This window comes from Neophocaena asiaeorientalis, unplaced genomic scaffold, assembly GCF_003031525.2.
Source record: "Neophocaena asiaeorientalis asiaeorientalis breed wild unplaced genomic scaffold, Neophocaena_asiaeorientalis_V1.1 scaffold149, whole genome shotgun sequence".
NCBI classification, from domain to species: Eukaryota; Metazoa; Chordata; class Mammalia; order Artiodactyla; family Phocoenidae; genus Neophocaena; species Neophocaena asiaeorientalis.
In genome coordinates, this window is record NW_020174442.1 from 1,906,358 (window position 1) to 1,927,522 (window position 21,165).

The 21,165-nt window shown below is 35.7% G+C and overlaps 1 protein-coding gene across 1 annotated transcript in view; it reads right to left on the minus strand.

Annotated features, from left to right (window-relative positions):
- Positions 1–21,165, minus strand: part of MEGF10 (multiple EGF like domains 10) — a 346,338-nt gene that overhangs the window by 185,489 nt on the left and 139,684 nt on the right. Inside the window, exon 3 of the mRNA XM_024757156.1 lies at positions 17,497–17,617. The gene's annotated coding sequence lies outside the window, so the exon portion shown is untranslated. The remainder of the gene's footprint in view (positions 1–17,496; positions 17,618–21,165) is intronic.

A 21,165-nucleotide genomic window follows, 5' to 3' on the forward strand; every position in this document is an offset into this window, starting at 1 on the left:
ATAGGGAGGGTGGGAGGGAGGGAGACGTAAGAGGGAGGAGATATGGGAACATATGTATATGTATAGCTGATTCACTTTATTATAAAGCAGAAACTAACACACCATTGTAAAGCAATTATACTCCAATAAAGATGTTAAAAAAATTTTTAAATAGGTTTTTCAATAATATTTTCATTTCAGCTGTTTAAAAATATATCAAAATTAGAAACATAGTACTCGCCACGTAGTTTTAACAATCGTTAACATTGGGCCATAGTCACTTCATGTCTATATTTTTGTTATATCATTCCAAAATAAATGAAAAGTACCGAGATATTTTACTTCTAAATGCTTGAGCACAGATGTCCAAAAAGCTGGAACATATTCCAAAATACCACAATACCTTTATGACACCTAACAAAATTGACAATTATTCCATACTGTCATTTAATATCTAGTCCATTATCAAATTTCCTCATTGAAACAAATAAGAAATTAACTGTTTCTGTTCAGACCAGTATCAAACATTACATTTGGTTGTTATCTCTCTGAAGCCTTTTGAAATCTAGAACAGTACCCTCTACCCCAACTTTATTTGCCCATGGCACTGACTCTTCTAAGAGCTCAGATCAGTTTTCTTAGAGAAAATGCCACACTCTGGACTGATTATTTCTTCATGGTGTTATTTAACATGATTTAAGATTGATAGATTTCATTCTGAAAAAGGAAAGAGTTGAGACAGACATCCAGAGCTGTCCAATAGAACTTTCTACAATGATGGAAATGTTCTACGTCTATGCCATTCATCATGGCAGCCACTAGTCACATTGCTATTCAGCACTCAAAGTGTAGCTAGTACGACCAAAGAACTAAATTGTAATTTAATTTTAACTAATTTAAGTTTTGAGTTTGAATAGCTACGTGTGGCTAGCGCCTACTGAATCATTTGTGTAACACAAAAGTGAATATAAAGTGCCTACATTCTGCCTGTATGTAGCAGGTATTTGATAAATGTTGGCCCGTCTCTCTTTTAAATGTATTTTTTAAAGCATGTTATGCAATGTATTATCATATATTGAATATTGAATGAAGCTGTATGTATGACCTTATAGTGTGATTAAGACCTTTCCAACAGCAGAGAAGTAAAGGCCATGATTTACAATGTTTCAGGTGTACAGCAAAGTGATTCATTTATACACATACATATATATATCTATTCTTTTTCATATTCTTTTCCATTATAGGTTATTACAAGATATTAAATATAGTTCCCCGGCCATAGTGTAGATCTTTGTTGTTTATCTATTTTATATTTAGTAGTGTGTATCTGTTAATCCCAAATTCCTAATTTATCCCTCCCCCACCCTTTCCCCTTTGGTAACCATAAGTTTGTTTTCTATACCTTTGGGTCTATTTCTGTTTTGTAAATAAATTCATTTGCATAATTTTTTTAGATTTCATATATAAGTGGAATCATATATTTGTCTTTATCTGTCTGACTTACTTCACTTAGTATGATAATCTCTAGGTCTATCCATGTTGTTGCAAATGGCATTATTTCATTTTTTTTTATGGCTGGGTGATATTCCACTGTATATATATATATATATATATATATATATACCACATGTTCTTTATCCATTCATCTGTTGATGGACATTTATTTAGCTTGCTTCCATATCTTGGCTATCGTAAATAGCGCTCCTATGAACATTAGGGTGCAGGTATCTTTTTGAATTAAAGTTTTCATCTTTTCTGGATATATGCCCAGGAATGGAATTGCTGGATCATATGGTAACTCTACTTTTAGTTTTTTAAGGAACTTCCATACTGTTTTCCATAGTGGCTGCACCAATTTACATTCCCACCAACAGTGTAGGAGGGTTCCCTTTTCCCTGGGAGCTATATTGATATCACACCCTTGAGTTCTCACACAATGTTTTCCTTTTCTATTGCTCATTTAAAAGTTCCCCATTTATACCCACATGTAATGTGAAGTCATCTGAACATAAATTAAAAATGGAGAAGGACATTTCATATAGTTGGCAATGTAATGTTCCCCACCTAGTTTCATAAGAGAATCAGTTTAGAGAGCAAGAACATTTGTCTTCTGTTATACAGACCCAAAGTGATGGCTGTGAATTTGTATTGCTCTTCACACAGTCTATACCTTTTTGGTTTATGACACCAATGTAATAGGGATTTAATCTTATTCAGGCACTGGTCACATGGTGCCTGAAGTTTCTTTTGCCTTCTTAAATGTAACCATGTGTACAATCTCCTCTATTGGCACTAAAGATTTACTCATCTTTTATGATCACACTGGATTTAAGTTAAGTAGTTTGATAATCAGATGGAATATAATTAATCGTTTACAGGATTACCTAGGCTAAAAATCAACACAGTAAAATACAGTGAGTATGTTTATGCCCATCTACATCCCTGTATAAATAAAGGTGATCAGGTTATACAATTCAAATGATTTTCAGGAAAATATTCTTGGCACAGACAATTAGAAATATGTTTAAGCTAAATTTAGAATTCAGGAAAAGCAATCCTACAGCTTAGTTTCCATTATTGTTTTCCTTTCAACTAAGCTCTTAAGCTAAATAAATTAAAGTCTCCAAGGTGTTTAAACAGTTCAGTCTATAGTAGTATGCTATGGTTTATTACAAAACACAGTTGTAAAATCATTGCTAAGTTACCCCTAATACCTGCATGGTCATAACTGGAATTCTCTAGAAAAAGCATCAGTGTCTTGCTTACCCATTAGTTTTAGCACCTTATCTGTAATTGCTCATCTCCTCCTTGAGAATCTCTCTCCCTTCCCCAAAGTCTCACCCCTGTCTCTGGAGCATTGCATCACAGTCACGAAACCATATCCCAATTTGTCAGGCAAAATGCCACTTTCTATTATCTAATAATCTATCTAAAATAATCTCATACATCTTTAAGATTTTTTTCATTCTTTTAAAAAAGCTCATCATAGTATGTTTCAAACTGTTTCAAAATTTAGAAAAGAAATGCAATATGTCTTTAAAGGTAGGCAATACCTAGTACCATATATATTTCTTAAAGCAGTAGAAAATGTTTATTGTTGCTCTTTTGTCTTAGCATGGCCCTTACTTTGTTATTTTTAGCAACTGTTATGAGGATTTGCCCCGCCTCACCTCTATTTTCACCCCATCAGCAGTATGACCATATGTGGCAGGATAAAACTTCATATTGATCCAAAATTGTCCCCATCTCTATCAAGACCCTACTTTTTAGTACAGGCAGTTTGGCTTGAAGGCTCAACCTAGGAGAGGAAAGAGATAAAACTAGAGAACAGGGCTTCCATGGTGGCGCAGTGGTTGAGAGTCCGCCTGCCAATGCAGGGGATACAGGTTTGTGCCCCGGTCTGGGAAGATCTCACATGCCGCGGAGTGGCTGGGCCCGTGATCCATGGCCGCTGAGCCTGCGCGTCCAGAGCTTGTGCTCCGCAACGGGAGAGGCCACAACAGTGAGAGGCCCGCGTACCGCCAAAAAACAAAAAACAAAACAAAAAAAAACTAGAGAACAAAAGCATGTAAAACAAAATATCTGGAAATATATATGACAGAGTTTTTCTTATACTCAATTTTAGAATTCTCTTAACTGGGGAGAGGAAAGAACAGAAAGGAGAGAAATAGAATAAAGTGAGTTGGGGCCCTATATCCTGTACCCCTCCAAAGACCTGAGGGTGATGGACTGATCCTAGACAGGTTTAAGATCTTTGAATAAAAGGAGACTTGTGGCCTGCTTTCTGTCTAGACCAGGGGTCCCCAACCCCCAGGCCATGGACCAGGACCAGTCAGCAGCCTTTTAGGAACCAGGCCGCACAGGAGGAGGTGAGTGGTCCACTCCCCATCGCTTGCATTACCACCTGAACCATCCCCTGCCCCACCCCGCCCATCCATGGAAAAATTGTCTTCCACAAAACCAGTCCCTGGTGCTAAAAATATTGGGGACTGCTGGTTTTCGACAACAAAGAGAGAGCAAATCACCACAGAAGGCTGATGTGTTAGTTGTTTGCCGGATACTGCAGGCTGGTTCCCACCCATCTAATCTCTCCCTTGTATCACAGGGGCTAGAAGCCTAGAAACTACATTTCCCAATCCCCCTTGCTGGGCAGGTTTCAGTTCAGGACGTGCTAGTGGAAAGGACTCGCACAAGATTAAAGTGAAACGCTGGGACAACTGGATACTCACATGCAAAAGACTGAATTTTGACCTCTACCTCAAATCATACACAAAATTTAGCTCAAAATGGATTTAAGACCTAAATCCATGAAGTAAAACTGTAAAATTCTTAGTAGAATACATAGGAGTAAATCTTCATGATCTCTGATTTTGCAATGGATTCTTAAATACGATACCAAAAGTATAGGCAGCAAAAGAAAAAGAAACAGTTAAATTAGACTTTATCAAAATCAAAAACTTTCATATACCAATGGACATTATCAAAAAGTGAAAAGACAGCCCACAATATGGGAGAAAATATTTGTAAATCACATATATGATAAGGAACTTGTATCTAGAAATATAGAATATATTAAGAAACATTACAACTCAATAATAAAGACAAATTACCCAATTTAAAAATGGGCAAAGTATCCAAACAGACATTTCTCAAAAAAAGTATATACAAGTGATGAATAATCACAAGAAAAGATGCTCAACATCATTAGCCATCAGGGAAATGTAAATCAAAAGCACAATGGGGTACTATTCCATACCCACTAGGAAGGCTATAATAAAAAAATAAGATAACAACAAGTGTTGGTGAGGATGTAGAGAAATTGGAACCCTTATACACTGCTGGTGGGATGTAAAATGGTGCAGCATCTTTGGAAATCGGTTTAGCATTCCTTCAAAAGGTTAAACTTAAAGTTACCATATGACTCAGCAGTTCAGCTCCTAAGTATATACCAAACATATATACATCCACACAAAAGCTTATACATGAATGTTCATATCAGCATTATCAGTAATAGCCAAAAAGCTGAAATAACCCAAATGCCCATTAACTGATGAATGGATAAATAAAATGTGGTATATTCATACAATAGAATATTATTCATCAATAAAAGCAAATACTGACACATGCTACAACATGCATGAACCTTGGAAATATGCTAAGCAAAAGAATCCAATCACAAAGGACGATATATTTTAAGATTCTATTTATATGAAAAGTCCAGAATAGGCAAATCTACAGAGACAAAAAATCAATTAGTGTTTTCCTAGGGTTGGGGAGGGGGATGGGGGGTTGAGGGGTGACATCTAAGGGGAAGGGGTTTCTTTCAGGGCTAATGAAAATGTTCCAGAATTGATTGTGGTGATGGATGCACAACTCTGAATATACTAAAGCCAGCGAATTACTTTAAATGGTTGAATAGTATGGTATATAAATTATATCTCAATAAATCTGTTTTTAAAAAAAGATTAAAGGGAAGAAGGAAGGCAGAGCCACATCTTCTGGCCTTGACTGTGGCAGCAGTGTACCCCTCTAGCAACTGCACTGTCTCTGCAGGGGCATAAGAGCACTGTCTCAGACCAATTCAGGGTTAGATAGGTGTGGTCTCCTACAGGGGCTACAGCAGCTTCCTGGAGCTCCTGAACATTGACTAACATCAATTTCCTCCCCTTCTTTTTTTCTCGTTCATTCCTTTCAACAAATTTGTAGCTTAATTCCCTGGGTTAAATCTCATTCTGTTTGAAATTCCTAGGGTGATTTGTTTTCCTAACTAAATCTTGGCTGTTATTATTGCCTAGAGAACATCTGTCCTCCTTGTTCTTTTCCTAACAAATTCCATATTTCATTCAGGTCCTCACTCCTCCCACACACAGACAAATGCCTGAGGAGATGGTGAGCCCCCACCTTAGCTTCAGGGTTCAGCCTGATTTTGGTCTAAGGGTAATCCCATTCCTCTTACTAAAAATTGGTTTAGAAATAGGTCTATGGCCCAGTTATGCTGACAAAAGATAAAGAGGGGCTTGCCGGAGACTTCTAGAAACATTCCTCTTCATTCTTAAGAAAGAAGCATGAAAAACCAATTATATAAAAGAGAAAGCCCTAATTTCTGCAGGCAGCTATCATACAACCAAGACAGCAGCCCACCTTAGAATGAAGATGACAGGCAGAAGGCAGGGCAGAGAGAACCCAACTCTTTATCTGTTGAATCTACACACTCTGAAGCTCACCTCACCTCTTGACTTCTTCTATGAGCTAAAAACTTGCCTTAAGGCAGTTTGAGTTAAGTTTCCTATTACAGCTGGAGACATCTTAATTTATGCCCTGAGCCATTTTGAAATGGCAGCCCCTCCAGGCAGACAGGGCATGAGATAACTCCTCAGTTTCCCACAGTTCCAGAGCGGCATGAAAAATCATGCAAAATGTAAAACTGAGAACTGAAAACTGAGAAATTCAGCCAAGAGGGGGCTGATGGACCTGGAGGGGACTTGCAGCCATGATGAGGGACACAGCGGCAAGAACCATGCAAAACCAGAGATGAGGTAGGAATGCAGACATCAGGACAGAAGGGTAATGACAACTAGGAACCAGATGGCCTCCTACATCACAGCAAATGCCACACAGGACAGATGATGACCTGGGCCACACCCTCTCCACGTGACACCTCAAGGCAACTGAACACCCTCCCCTCCCCGCACCCGCATCCCTCAAGCCTTAGGAGGAAGATGAATTGACTGGATTAATTTCCCACCACCAAATAGAATGGAAGTTCAAAATAAAGACTGTTGGATCATGGGAAAATGAAAAACATTATAGGCTGAGAAAATCATAACCCTAGGAGTGTACATCCCAATTACGCAGAACTCATTCTTTGGCCACTGGGTGGCAGGGGAGGTATGATCATCTTGATTCCCAGCCCCACCCCACATTTATCAATCTTGTCATCATGGAGAATCACAGTCAGCCTTGGCAAATTTTCCTCTGCAACCTATTCTCATCTGGAATTGTTCAAAGTTCAGGCTCAAACTATCTCATGAATGGAATTTATATTACAAGAGGCTCTTGGGTACAATCCCGATTAGAGGGCTCAGTGTAGAACTGCTGCCCTTCAACCACTGCAATGGCTCTTGCCACCACTGTCTTCTTGATCAAAAAATGGATATATAATTAGGTAAGAGAAACTCAGAAAAATGCTTATAAATTCTGTTCTGCAACCCTATGCCTCTTTCCTTCCATGTCTTCCAAATTCATATTGTTCCAAATCTGAAGCAGAGAATAGATTTTAAATCATTACTGATGGATAATATGCAACCCAAAGTTGATCTAACTTGGAATGTGAAAGTACTTACAACTCTTTTCTCTGATTAAGTTTGTAGAATTTAAGTGGCCCCGTGCTTGAAAGCAACTGTTATCATCATATAATTTACTTCTTAATTTTCTTCTTCTTCATTTGTGTCCCAATCCCTTAAAACCAATCTCATTTCCTCAGTGTTGTCTCTAGAGACAACTGATGCTAGCACATATGTCATTTGGTCTCTACTCTGAAATTAAGAAAATGTTTCCATTTTTATTCCATAGGGAAGAGAATTCACTGCACAAACCAAGAATACTGAACATAACTGGAAAAGTAAAGTTAAATATCAGATTGATGGGTCTCTATCTGATTCCTGTTATCATCCTTCTATTAAAAAAAAAAGCTAAACATTTGCATGTGCAGAAAATAAGTTAATTTCTATATTTCACCACTATGTTAAACATATTATTTAGCATTTGATAGAAAATACTACTGAAGTAGTAGAAGCAGATCTTAATTTTTCATGAATGTGAAAAAATAAAACTTTTTATTCCTTGTGCTAGCTCTTACAGCTTTATAAATAAGTAATATTTAGCAATTATGTACATACCTATTACAAAGAAATTTAAATGAAAACTGGACATTCTATGTCTTGTCACCGAAAAGCTGAGCTTCTGCATAAGTCTGTTTGCTACGGACAAAGCTTTCTTATAATATTTGAAGGTTTATTTTTAATATTTTTACCAAATGTTGACTTATGACCTTGCAATTAGACCATGTGTTATGGATTACTTTGTTGAAATGTTTGATGTATATGGTTACTTAAAATTATAAACTATATTTTTCCTAAGAGGTTGGTGTTACCCACCAAGTTGATGAGAATAAACCCATTTGGGCACCACCACCATTTGAATTTGATCTATCTCAAATTATTCCAACCTGAGTAGGAGGAATGAAGGAGATTTTCTCTTCTTTTTTATTAATTAATTAATGTATTTACTTTTGGCCGTGTTGGGTTTTCGTTGCTGCGCACAGGCTTTCTCTAGTTGTGGCGAGCAGGGACTACTCTTCCTTGTGGTAAGCGGGCTTCTCACTGTGGTGGCTTCTCTTGTTGCAGAGCACAGGCTCTAGGCCCACAGGCTTCAGTAGTTGCAGCACACGGGCTCAGTAGTTGTGGCTCGTGAGCTCTAGAGCACAGGCTCAGTAGTAGTGGCGCATGGGCTTAGTTGCTCCACAGCATGTGGGATCTTCCCAGACCAGGGCTCGAACCTGTGTCCCCTGCATTGGCAGGCAGATTCTTAACCACTGTGCCACCAGGGAAGTCCCAGGAGATTTTCTTAACATTAACCTTTCTTAACATTTATAAACATGACCTATAAAGATGTATTTAAAGGTTCTAACAGATTAATTTTTTTAACATCTTTATTGGAGTATAATTGCTTTACAATGGTGTGTTAGTTTCTGCTTTATAACAAAGTGAATCAGTTATACATATACATATGTTCCCATATCTCTTCCCTCTTGTGTCTCCCTCCCTCCCACCCTCGATATCCCACCGCTCTAGGTGGTCACAAAGCACTGAGCTGATCTCCCTGTGTTATGCGGCTGCAGATTAATTTTAAAACACTGTTCCAGGTAGAGTTTTGAACTGGCAGGCACAGACGTCATGGGCATCATGGGGGGCAGTGATGGCAGTGCAAATTTCCCAGAGTCTCCCCAGTGGTTGATTTGAGATGGAGTGGCAGAGGAGACAGCAGTTCTCTCTAGTGTCCGGTGGGGCAGTGGCAATAGCATTTCCTCCTAGGCCAGTTGCATGCCACAGTTTCCTGGAATCTACTGGATGAAGTGCTCCCCACAAACCAGTGTATAAACCATGAAAGAGACAAGGGACCCAGCAAATGGAAGCTCCAACATGAGGAAAAGGAAAAGGAATGTGCCCAGGATGACAATGAAGGGAAGGTCCTGAAAAAGTGGGGCAGCAAGTCTGGAGAGTAACCAAGTCCAGCGTGAAGTAGAAAGATGGTCCAAATGCATATTTTCAAGAACTGAATTCTTAGATTTTATTTTTTTCTGAGTGCTTGACTGAAATTAGAGGTTCATTCTTTTGGTTTTCTTTTTCTCTCCTTCCTCCCTCCCTTCCTTCCTTCCTCGCTCCCTCCTTCTCTCCTCTCTCTATCCCTCCTTCCTTCCCCCTCTCTGTCAATTGTATCAAAAACAAAGCAAATTTAAAAGTGAGCAATTATTAACTCCCCCCAAAAGCAAGTTTTATATGACAGGAAATTGTAGACACTGTGTATATAGTATTTACATAGACATACTAATTTTAACCTTAGATACTGATAGAGTCAAAAATATTGTCAGGGTAAAGAGAAGAAGGTGAAATGTGCTCGTCTGTGTGGTGTGTATTTGTGTGGGGGAAGTCTTGCTGGGGTTTGAGAAGTAGGTCAGAAAACTAAACCTTACTTTTCACAATAGGAAGTGGATTGATAATCTTCAAAACTGAAAGTAATAAGCAAAACTTAAGATCAGGAAAACCTTCTTCTAGTAAAAACTGCTCAAAGCATTGGAAACTGTTGACTTTGGGAGTGGCAATCAGAAGCTGGAAAGAGTAAAGCCGAGAACTGTTATTATAAGATAGCAGAATTCATCATATTTAAAGTGAGTATGTGTAACTTAGACAAAAATAAAGATTAGAATTTTAAAGAAAAATAATTTCTAAACTCTCCCCAAATTCCATCACTATTTTCATTAGAATTTCATTGAGTTTATAGATAAATAATGTAGGGAGAACTGGCATCTTTATAATTCTGATTATTTCTCTCTAAAAATATGGTTAAGACTTCTTTTCTATCCTCAGAGCTTTATCATCTTTTTATATGTCCTGTGCATTTTCCATTGTTTGTGGCAAAGCATGCTATATTATTCTTGCTATTATGGTGACATCTTTTTCCATTATGTATTATAACTGATTATTACTAATATATAACAATTTTTCTATATTTATTTTATTTATTTATATGAATTATTTACATTATTTATTTATTTCTATATTTTTCTTGTAACGTGCCACCTTACTGAACACTTCTCATTTTTTTTAACTGATTGTCTTCAGTTTTCTAGGTAGATAATCATAGAAATGTACAGTTATAATTGTGTATTATAATTTTTCTTTCAAATATGTATGACATTTCTTTCAGCTATCCCATTGCATTGGTTAGAACTTGTTGAATACAGCTCTAAGAGTGGGAGTGAGTGGCTGTACTACTTTCAACTTGAATGGAAATAATCCTAGTTTTCTCCAACATGAATATTATTTTTATTGATTTCAGGTAAAAATTTGACCATCTCTTTCTCCTATTTCTAGTACTTCTCCTATCTAAATACTTCTTCATACTTTATTATTTATCATTTGTCTAGTTATCTATTATTCTCTTTACAATGTATGTTCCTAGTGGTATGGATCAGTGTTTGGTCTTATGCCAGAACTGAAAAGAATGCCTGGCTCAACAGAACTTTGTTAAATGAATGAATGAATGGATCAGTGATGGGCAGGTCACCTCTAGACAGTCAGGTGTCCTGTCTCTTTTAACCTGTGAAAAACATTAAGAACTGTCATAGTCTTAAAACGTTTTTGCATTTATGGAATAAACATTACTTCAATATCGTGTGTTACCTGTATTTCCTAGTATTTTACTTTAAATGTTTGCATCCGTGCTTATGAGCTTGAACTGCAGCTTTGTTATGTGTTATCTTTGTCAGGTTTGGTTTCAGGATTATGTTAGCCATATTAAGTGAGCTCAAATATTTCATATGTTTGCTCTGTAACAGTTTTAAGGTTACATGAATTAGCTGCTAAGTTAAGAGCGTTCACTGAGAAAATAATCTGCATCCTGGTGCTTCTTCAACTTCTCAAGTCATTATTCTTCTATTATGTCTCATTGTTCTTTATTACACAAGATGCGTATGAGCATGCTTTCATTTAAAAAAGTTAAAATTGTACCTAAGAATAAAGACTAAAAATGTGAGGCTGTATCTCCCTCACCCCATCCCAGAGTTAACCATGATTAACAGTTTAGTATAATACTTTCATTTCAGTATTTTTCCTATGCCTTCCCACACATGTGTGTGTGCATGTGTGTGTAAAAAATAAGAGGAATTATCCTGAAACTTATTTATTTTTCACTTTCCACTTACATATAATAAAAATATGAAATTTGGGCTTCCCTGGTGGTGCAGTGGTTAAGAATCCACCTGCCAATGCAGGGGACACGGGTTCAAGCCCTAGTCTGGGAAAATCCCACATGCCGCGGAGCAACTAAGCCCGTGCGCCACAACTACTGAGCCTGCATCCTGCAACTACTGAAGCCCACACGCCTAGAGTCCATGCTCTGCAACAAGAGAAGACACCACAATGAGAAGCCCGCACTGCAACAAAGGGTAGGCCCCACTTGCTACAACTAGAGAAAGTTCGCGTGCAGCAACAAAGACCCAACGCAGCCAAAAACAACATAAATAAAAATAAATAAATAAATCTTTTAAAAATATATGAAATTCATGTACTACATCCTTTTTAATAATTGTATGTTATTCAACATTATGACTTTACCATAATTTATTTAACTGCTCTTCTGATGATGAATATTTGGCTTTTTCCCATTTTTCACTATAATAAACACTCCTGCTGTGATCATTCCTATACATAAAACTTTAGGTCCATGTGCATGTGAGGTAGTCTTTAGAATAAACTCCTAAACATGGGATTGCTAAGTCAACAAAAATGGGTAGTTTTTATCTTAGTAGATACTGAAAAATTTCCCTCCAAAATATGTTTGTCCTCTTACCCTCCTGCCAATAAAGTATCAAAGTGCCCCTTTGCCACATCCTTATCAACCTTGGGTATTACCAAGCTTTTATATGTTCGCTAATCACATGAAAATTGATGAAAATGCATCACATTAATTTACCAATGAGTTTGCACATTTTGTAGAGTTTATTGAACATTTGTATTTCTTTTTCTGTAAATTGCTTTTCATATGTATTGTTAATTTTTCTACTGGAGTGTTTGTCTTTTTCCTATTGATTTGTATTTATATTAATCCTTTATTAATATAATACAAATATATTCCAAGGCTGTGGGTTGTCTATTAATGTTGTTTTTTGTGTACATTGTTTTGTTTTTAGTTTTTATATATTTAAATATGTGACGATTTTCATTTATGACTTTAATATTTTATATCTTCGATACAATTTCTTCACCCCATGCTTATGAATGTTTTTTCTATATTTTCATCTGATCATTTTATGTTTAGTTCTTTGAGTATGGTGTAAGGTATGTGTCTAACTATATATCTCTCAAAATGGACAACCAGCTACCCCAATTGTATTTCTTTCAAAATAGGTAACTGAACTTCACCTTGATTTGAGAAGTACTTCAATGTCTTCCAACTGATTTGTTTACCATTGTTATCATTGATAGCAGCTGGCACTTACATAGTTCTGACCATATTCCAAACACTCTTCTAAGGGCTTTATGTGTATTAACCTATTTAATCTTCACAACAATCCTAAGATATAGATGATATAATGGTCCCTATTTTACAAGTAAGGAAACTAAGGCACAGAAAGTTTATTTAACTTGCCCAAGAATGCACAGCTACTATGTGGCCTGGCTTGTGATTCAGAGCTTTTAACTATTATGTGAAATAGCAGTGTATACTTCTAAGTTCTATTCAATCTTAGTAATTATTGTAATAACTTGCCTTTACCTGCACCAACCTTATACTTTTACAGTTATATTTTCAAATATGTTTTAATTTCTAAAAGAGAAGTTTCCCCCATTTTTTTTTCTTCTCAGAATTTTCCAGGCAATTACTTATTATTTTCTCTACCATTTGACCTATAGAATGAACTTGTTAAGTCTTATAATAATGATTAGGATTGTATTACATTTCTAAATTAACTTGGGAAGGATTAATATCTCAAAATATTGTCTATTTAGGAAGGGGCTATATATCTGCATCTATTGGATCTTCTTATAACTTTTTTCCTATAGTTTTATAGGTTTCAACATATGAATCATATTTTTGTTAGGCACTTTATGGTTTTTATCGTTACTGAGAATGGATTCCATTTCTGTTTTATTCTTTAATATATTGTCAATAATATATAGGAAAGCATTTATTTTTTCTACGCTAATTTTGTATCTAGCCACACTGAACTCTTTATTGATTCTAATAATTTTTTCCTTGGATTTTCAAGGCAATCTTATGCAAATAATTATATTTGTGTCTTTCTTTTATAGTATTTATATATATGTACACATATATATGTTATTCTTTTTGTCTTATTGCATTAGTTAGAGTCAGATTCCATTTAAGGTTAAAGAGCAGCAATGCTAGGAGCAAATTTATCTTGTTTCTAATGTTAATAGGAATGTTTCTTATGTTTTATATTAAATATGATATTTGCTCTTGGTATATGCTAACCTTTACCAGCTTAAGGAAGTTTCCTTCTATTGCTAGCTTGCCAAGACTTATTGTTTACTTGTTTTTAATCGAGTGATTATTGAATTTTAGCAAATGCATTTTTTGCTCATATTGAAATGTCATGAGGTTTTCCTCCTTTGATCTATTTACGTAGTGAATTACATTAATGGATTTCCTTGTGTTGAGTCATCCTTGAATTAATAATATTTAGGTGTCCACATTTAAGATTGTTGTATCCTCTTGACAAACTGACCTTTTTATTGTGAAACTTATTAATATTAATAGGAACGTCTAGTGCATTTACATTGAATATAATTATTAATATGGTTTAATGGGTTTAATTCTACCATCTTGCAATTTGTTTTTTATTTGTCCCATCTCATGTTTGTTTCTTTGTTGGTTCTTTCTGCTTTCTTTGGCCAATAAAATACTTTTGAATACTCGATTTTATTGCCTCTTTTTCTTTCTCTCTCTCCCTTTCTTTCTGTATGTGGGTGTGTGTATTAGTGATTTTATTGCCTCTTTTTCTTTCTCTCTCTCCCTTTCTTTCTGTATGTGGGTGTGTGTATTAGTGACTGCTCTTAGGATTACAATCCACATCCTTAACTTATCACAGTCTACCTCTAATTAATATTATACCATGTCATGTAAAATATAAGAATCTTCCAACAGTCGAACTCCATTTATCCCACCCAATTCTTAACGTTATTGTCATAGTTTACCATCACATATGTTAGAAATGCCACAACACAGTTATTATTTTTGCTCAAATCAATTATCTTTTCAAAAAATTTAAAGATAAGAAAATAAAATTTATTTATATTTACAATTTTCAACAATCTTTATTTCTTCTTATAATTCTAAGTTTTATATTCAAGCCAGTGAACTTTCTTTAGCACTTCTCTTAGTGCCATGACTATTATAAACAAATTCCTTCAGTTTACATTCATCTTAAAATATTTTTAGCTTCCATTCTAGAAGAATATTTTGAAAGATATGACACCTTGGGTTTTATGAGTTTCTTAGATCTGCATAATGATTTTTTTCACCAAGTTTTTAATACTTTTGGTTATTATTTCTTTAAATAGTTCTGACCCATTCTCCTTTTCCTTTTCTTCTGAGATGTCAATTACATGTGGGACAAGTGATACTATTCCATAAGATACTGAGCCTCTGCTCATTTGTTAAAATCTATTTTCTGTTTTCCAGTTTTGATATTTTCTATTGATCTGTTTTCAAACTTTTTATTCTGCAGTGTCTAAGCTCGAGGCATTGAGGGAAATTGTCATTTCTAGTATTTTTAATTGATATAAACTTTAATATAAACTCTTTTATAGTTTATATTTCTCTTTTGAGATTTCCCACCTATTTGCTCATTATGTCCATGTTTTCCTTTAAATTCTTGAACATGTTTATAATTACCATTTAAAAAATTATGTCCTAACTCTAAAATCTGAATTATCTCAGGATCTCTTTCTATTGCTTGCTTTTTTTGTCTTGATTATGGGTCCCTTTTTCCTACTTCTGTGCATATGTAGTAGTGCTTTTATTGAATGTTGTATGTTATGGATAACATATTGTAGAGCATTTGGATTTTGCTGTCTCTCCTTTAAAGGTGTAGCATTTGTTCTGGCCAACAGCTACATAACTGGGTAATTCTCTTGATTCTTTGGGCTTCATTTTATGCTTTGTTTGGGCAAGTGTATATTAATCTTGACCTTAACCATGGGATATGGTCTTACTCCTGGCTCCTAAAAAGTGACCTTTCTGAGGTCTCAATTTAATGACTGATATGCTCAGTGAAGTCTTTCCACTATGACTGGACCAAAACTTCAACATCTTTTAGCACTGCATAACCTCTGGCATTTCCATTTATTTCTTAGCTCCACTGCAACTGCTGTCTTGCTGGATCTCAGGTTCTTATAGAATCTTAACCTATAAATGTAAATCCCAGACCAGCTCTCAGCCAAAGAGCTAAGGAGAATCTGCACACTGACTTCTGAGACCTTGATCTGTACAGCTTACTCCTCTCTGGAATCCTATTCTGCTATTTCCAGCTCCTCCTTTACAACCCCTCTGTTTTAATTTCTGCCTCCTCAGCTCAGTGAGACTGATGTTCTTCACTTGGGCTTCACCTCCTTGTGCCACATCCTGGGAAGTGCCCCCAGACATAAAATAAGGTTGAATGTGGTGCTTATCTCATATTTACAGACTTTCCAGGACTCTAGTCCTGTACTGCTTATTATCCAACGCCTAAAAATTGTCACCATGTATTTTGTTCAGTTTTAAAATGGTAGAGTAAATTCAGTAGCAGTTACTCCATGACAGCCTGGAAGTAAACATCTAATAGAGGAAACTATTATCTTTTTAATCCTTGCATCTTACTTCATTGGTTCATTTCACTGTATTTTCTTGCTGCTCCCCCACTAACCACACACACACACACACACACACACACACACACACACACACACACACACACACAGGCACCTTTTCGAATAATGGGGCTATGTGCTTTTTTCTCTCATGGTCTCACTTAAAATTGGTTTTGTTTTAAAAAAATTTTTAAACATGTTTTAATTTATTCTTTATCAATGTCAATGCCAAATTCATAGTTACAAATATGGATCCTCCTTGTTTGACATTAAACCTTTATCATATTTTACTTTCTCTTTTCCACCTCTCTCCTCACCTGACATCTCTCGGGAACGTTTATAGCATACATTTTTCTTTCTAAAATTCTTTGTTATAAATTGAACTTAGTTTCACAGGCACATTAAAAACAATTCTTTAGTGTTAAATCTAAGGTTTTACTTCTCACTGCTCGTTTTTCTAAAAACATAGCTTTATCTTTATTAAATTCTGTATTTTGATTAGTTTTTGCTTGAAGGTCTACTTTAAGTTATATTTTTTAAAAAGCATACATGAGTCATATAATTTCTGAATTCTTACAAATCTGAACCAGGTTTTCATTTGTCCTTGCATTTAGGTAACAGCTTGGCTCAGTCTATAATTCTTGGAACATAATGCTTTTTCTTCAGAAGTCTTTACATTTTCTCTGAGGTTTTCTGGCATTAGTGTTGCAAATAAAACGTCTAATGACGTTTTTTAGTGACCTTTTTTTTTCACAGCTGGCTGCTTCCAACATTTATTCATTATTCAGGCCATGGAAAACCATCTGGGTATGATTCCTTTTCATTATACTGCCTAGTCTTTGGTAAGCTTTCTCCATATAAACAATGAATCCTTCCACTCTGAAATGTTTTTTCTTTAATTATTGCTTGACATTCATTCATACTATTTTCTCCTTCTGGAACTTCTGTAACAACAATATTGCTTCTCCTACTTCAATCTTTTCTGCCTCTCAACTTTTCTCTTGAATTCCCAACTCTCAGAGTTCTAGAAGAATGTCTCATAGTTACTCTTCTTTTTATCTCTAAGATCTATTTTTTGGTTCTCGATTTTTACTTTACTTTTCAAACAAAAGTAATATATGATGCCTTTGAACCTAAGAAAATTAGCTTCCCCACCCCCAAGTTCTTCCCTTTATTCTATAGCAACTGTGTTACTAGAGGTTATTTAATCTGAATACTCAACATTTTATGCCCCTCATTTGAACCACTGAATTTCTCAATTTACCTGGCAATTTTTCTCTTATTCTTACAGAGTAAGAATGAATTTTTCCAGGATGAACACCCAAAATGTGAATAGTGGCTCATCAGTGTCCCCTTCATTTACTCCTACCTGTGCCATTTCCATCTCTAACTCTTTAGCTTCAGGGATGCAGATGAGAAGTTTCTGATTATGATGCATAAATGATCTTTCTATATTCCTTTTACATTCCTTGGGTTGTTTCTTTCTGAAACTGGAAAGAAGAAGGCATCAAACATGTGATTAGGATACCATATTTGTCACAGCAGTTTCCACTTATTTTTCCTAGACTGTGACAAGAAAATTTTACTTTTGTTTCCCACTTAAAATTCTTTAAAAGAAAAATTGGATATACTTCAAGTTCCTTCCTTATAGAGAAGTAGGAAGGTTGTTCTGATTCCAACAATCTTATGAAAAGAGTCCCTTGTGAGGAGGAAGGGGGAACACATTTTTAAGTTACTTTCCTCCCACTGAAAACATTTTGAAATACTTTCCTTGAAACCAACCTTTGCAATCTTGAATTTACTGTGGACTTCTGTGTCCAACTGCCTAAACAAGAAATAGGGAAATATGCCCATGAAAGTTAACCTCTGCTGAATACAACCATGAAGTAGAAAAAACACAGGGAACATCTGTATTTTATACTGTCAATATGTTCTCTCTTATTCTGGAAGCACAGGTTGTCTTTCCTCTGTCAGCTGCAAAAATATTATCTCTCTGCAGGAATGAAACAAGTGTGGAATATATATTATGCTACCACATTACATGCATACCTAAGCAGAAAACAAAGAAAATAACCATTTAATATATAACTCAATTTGGCCTCCAGGGACAGATAAAAATTTTTATTATAATACCCAAATGGTACAGTACATAAATATACATGGGAAATGTGATAGGACCAAGCCAGGCTCTTTTGGCTACATGCTGGTGGCTAAAAATTTATCATCTAACCTCATCCTAATCTTCCCTTCTCATAGACATGAAGTAGGGTATATTTTTTATAAGAGCCAGGAATTTGGAGCAAAGGAGACCAAAACTGATCACCATTTTTCAGCAGATCATTAATTTCTAAATGTCTGTGGAAAATAACTATTGGCTGATATCTTTCAGTTTCATTTCAAGCATAACACCTTATACTGTTTACTTACGAAACAACCAAGATAGTAAAAAAAAAAAAAAAAAACACTAAATTAACCAAATTGGTAATTTAATAACTTCAGATGATTGGTAATTTAATAACTTCACATGGTTTAGAGGTATTTATCCCTTTTGAAATCAATAAGCTTTCGTTTGGAATCTTAAATCCACTTTAATGAGCATTCTGCTGGCAGCTGTTTTATTTAGGATCCGAGCTTATACAAACAAAAGTAACAGAGGCTTTTACCTAGATTACAATTTACAGTTAACTTTTGCAGACCACATGACTGATTTGAATGTATAAGTCCCTACAATTCCATTATACATGTTTCTTAAAAATTTGAATGCTTTTAACCAGAGAAGAGCTTATACAGGACGAGTGTTGTCGATGTGAGGAATCTCGATGTTGCTCAGTTATTTGCAGCATGTCTGAAATGGCTCTTCTAACACTGGTTCTGTCTTTGAAAGCCCATACAGAGCAATAACATGACCTTCTTAGAAGCAATAAGTGAAAAACACCCCTGGATAATGCCACTGACTTGCTACATAAGTTGCATTTTTATTGAATTATCAAATTGAAATATTTGTCAACACATAATACCCTATTTCTTTGTATCTTCACATTCACTCACTCTGTTTTAATTCTGACAATGTCTTCTGCACTATTTCTTCTCTATAAGAAACTTTTTGAGGTCAAGTAATCTATCCGTATAAAACTTATTAGAAACATCCTCCACAAAACAAGGGGCTGAATTTATTGTCACTGTAATCTGTATTGCTCTGCCTCTGTGCACCAGGCACCTAAGTAGCTCTGGAAGCCTCCAGAGTGTGTTCAGAAATGAAACTTTGGACTCATCATTGTTTCTCTGTGAGATGCTGTCCTATCTTGCACTAATGTTGCCTCCTGGGAGCACTTCAAAGCTATCACGCCCTTAATACACCAAAAAACCATGCTGCATTCCCTTCATAGTTTACAAAATTCTTCATAAAAACAATGACTTCATCATCTGTTATAATTCTACTTTCCACAGGGATCAAAAACTAGTCCTTGAGCCATGTGAGAGATAGCACCAAGTAATGCCTCCCCACCTGTCCTTTTCCCAGGGGCCTTTAATACAACCTCTCTTTAAACCAAAGAAAGAAAAAGAAAAGAAAAAGTACAAATCACACAGACAGACTCCAAATCCCAGCTTCTGCTCAGCTGGAGCCCCCTGCCCCATTTAAAAATATTCAGAGATCACCTCTTATCCATGAATAACCTACTATTGCTCCATGAATATCTTATTGCCATGCTTACCTGAGAATGAAGCTAGCAGAGAGGAAAGCAAGCGGGGAGATGAGGAGAGCCCCCATCCTCATCTTAGCCCAAAACCAGCAATCACCTTTGGTCTCCCTAGTTGCATGTGCCAGTAAATTCCCCTTTTTGCCAAAGTCAGTTCGAATTTGGTTTTATATCACTTGCGACTGAAATAATCTTGACTAATATACTAATAATTACCAAATTTTATTGGGTTATGTAAATATCATTGCCTCGGGAACTTGAAAACAACAAATCCCTGGGATTTCCAACCGTGAAAACTACAGTCTGATGAGTGATTTAATTAAACATGTACATATAGATCACTCCCCAAGCTACATACATAGAAATGAGGAGAGACGAACCTGAAGGAGACAGAAAAAAAAACTTTCGCATTTTGAAACAATGTATTAAGAAGACATGTGCCCAATGTCTAGGATTGGAAAGATAAATGATTCCATTTTATGTTGTTATTAAATTGTATGACCTTTCATTAAAGTTAAATGCATTTAGAGGAATTAAGCTTATCAAAAACTTGGCAGTGTAATATAAGTAATGGTTCTTTGTTTATTTGACGACATCCTCCTGTGAGTTGATTCACAATTTTAATTTTGGAAAGCAGTATTTCTTTGATGGGGACTGATGGAATGATGTGAACTGCTACATCGTTTTGCATGAAGTCATATTGATTGTGAAAGGAAACAGAGGCCAAGTGACAACCAATTTTTCAAGGAGCATTATGACAGTAATGTTTCTATATTGTCAAAGGGATCACAACAAATTAAGAACTGAAATTAAACTTTAGGAGACAATTTCCTATCCTTTTGAAGATAAGCACACCAGAATTCTATAGCGACAAAAATTCTAAATATTTTTAGTGGAAAAACCTTATTTAAAAAAATATGTATAAAAGTTATGTACCAATACCAAGCACCTATTTTGGACACAATGGTAAGCAGAAGAAATGGTAAGCAAAACAAAATACAAGAGAGAGCTTGCAACCTAGTGAGAGTGGAAGCATTAATCCAATCACAGAGAACTATAATTCCAATTGGGATAAATGTCACCAGAGAAATATGCCTACCACCATAGAAGACAATACTGGGGGCTTTACCCTAAACAGATAGATGAAGGAAGGATTTTGTGAAGAAGTGATATTTGAAGAACAAATAAGCACTAAGGAGGTAAAGAGGGAAAAGCACATTCTGGTGAGAGGGACGAGCCTCTCCATGGGAGTAGAGAAGGATGGGGTAAAAATCAGAAACCTGAAAGTACTGTGTGCCCAGAACCTAGGGAAAGGAGGTGGAGAGTAAGGAGAGGCAGGC